Below are 1,834 nucleotides of genomic sequence, written 5' to 3'. Positions count from 1 at the left end.
GTGTCTGGATGTTCGTGGATGTTCTGTAGTACAGAAGGATAGGAATCATCTTCAAGTTACCCTTGGCTGCTGCACAGTGCATTGCTGTAGCCTCACAATGGTCCTCAGCAGCTGAATCAGCCCCGCCTTCTAGTAACATGACAGCAATCTCATGCCTGTTTTTCGAAGCTGTATAATGTAGGGGAGTGCAGCCATTTTTACTGACAGCATTTACTTGAGCACATTTTCCCAGAAGGGTTTTACAATCTCATCCTGTCCAGCAGAAGCCGCAATATGAAGAGGAGACCAACCTGCATCACCTTTATCATTCACTGGCACTCCAAGTTGCAACAAAAATTCAACAATTTCTGCCTGTCTGGCTGGCATGCCCTGTGCAATGCGGTTCTGCTGTTCTGGTCAGTTCTACTAGCCAGGAATTAATAGACCAGAATACTCTCCTTCGAATCTTCCAGCTTCCTCTGTAGGCCAGGTTGCAGACCATAAGGTTAGACACACACCCATCCATTTTGCTTTCCCAGGAACTTGTGATACTATTTTTTGTGTGTGTGTGTGTGTGTGTGTTTTATTTACTTATTTATTTAATTTTAGAGATGAGGTCTCACTATGTTACCCAGGCTGTTCTAGAACTCCTGAGCTCAAGTGATCCTCCCACCTCAGCCTCCCAAAGTGCTATAGGATTACAGTCGTGAGCCACAGCACCTGGCCAATATATGCGTTTTCATCCATGGTTCGTGACTTATAACTCCCATAGCCCATGTCACAGTAAACAGACTCTCTCTCTTTGACCTTCTCTCGCCCTTCTTTCACTTGCCTGATGAAGGACTCTAATTGTGAGTCATAAAATTCTCCATTCCAGAGGAAGTTCTGCCTCATAACCTGGAGGTAAGAACGCCGCACTGAAGAGCCAAGAAGAATCTGAACAGACAGGCCTTGCTGGGTTTAGATCATTCCCTTTTTGTCCAATCACATTTCAACATGGCTGTCCATGCTTCAGTCATGCCTATCCAAGAAGTCTCCATGAAAGGCCCAAGAGGACAGGGTTTAGGGAGTTCTGGAGACCTGAACACATGGAGGTTGACAGGAAGGTGAATAAGAACTCGTTGAACAGCCAGGCGCGGTGGCTCGTGCCCTTAATCCCAACACTTTTCGAGGCCGAGGCGGGTGTATCACCTGAGGTGGGGGTTCGAGACCAGCATGGAGAAACCCCATCTCTACTAAAAATACAAAATTAGCTGGGCGTGGTGGCGGGTGCCTGTAATCCTATCTACTCAGGAAGCTGAGGCAGGAGAATCGCCTGAACCTGGGAGGCAGAGGTTGCAGTGAGCTGAAATCACACCATTGCACTCCAGTCTGGGCAACAAGAGCGAAACTCCATCTCAAAAAAAATAAAAAGAACTATTTCAACCCACTCCTCGGGCACAGAAGTTCCTGTGCTCAGGACCCTTCCAGACCTCTCAGTAAGGTAGGTATGTAGGTATGCATCAATATCTCTTCATCTGTTTATTCATATTTTTAAAAAATCCTTATAATAAACCAGTAAACTTAAATGTTTCCTTGAGTTGTGTGAGCCACTTTAGCAAATTAATCAAACCCAAAGAGGAGTTTGTGGGAACCCCAACCTGAAGCCTGTTGGTCAGAAGTTCCTGAGGCATGGACTTGTGAATGGTGAGAAGGGGCGGGGCAGACTTGCGGGACTGAGCCCTCAACCTGTGGTTTCTGAGGCTATCCAGGAAGATAACGTCAGAATTGAATTAAACTGGAAGACACTCAGCTGGTGTCCTCTGCTTGGTGTGTGGGGGGACATCTCCACATGTCTGGTGACAGAAGTCTTCTG

At 46.7% G+C, this 1,834-nt stretch overlaps 1 pseudogene; it reads right to left on the bottom strand.

Moving 5' to 3' along the window:
• LOC105525853 overlaps positions 1 to 505 on the bottom strand; it is a 12,078-nt pseudogene extending 11,573 nt beyond the window's left edge.
• Positions 506 to 1,834: the final 1,329 nt, after the last annotated feature.

Source organism: Colobus angolensis, unplaced genomic scaffold (genome assembly GCF_000951035.1).
Source record: "Colobus angolensis palliatus isolate OR3802 unplaced genomic scaffold, Cang.pa_1.0 Scaffold56, whole genome shotgun sequence".
Taxonomy (NCBI): Eukaryota; Metazoa; Chordata; class Mammalia; order Primates; family Cercopithecidae; genus Colobus; species Colobus angolensis.
This window is presented reverse-complemented; position numbering and strand designations above follow the sequence as displayed.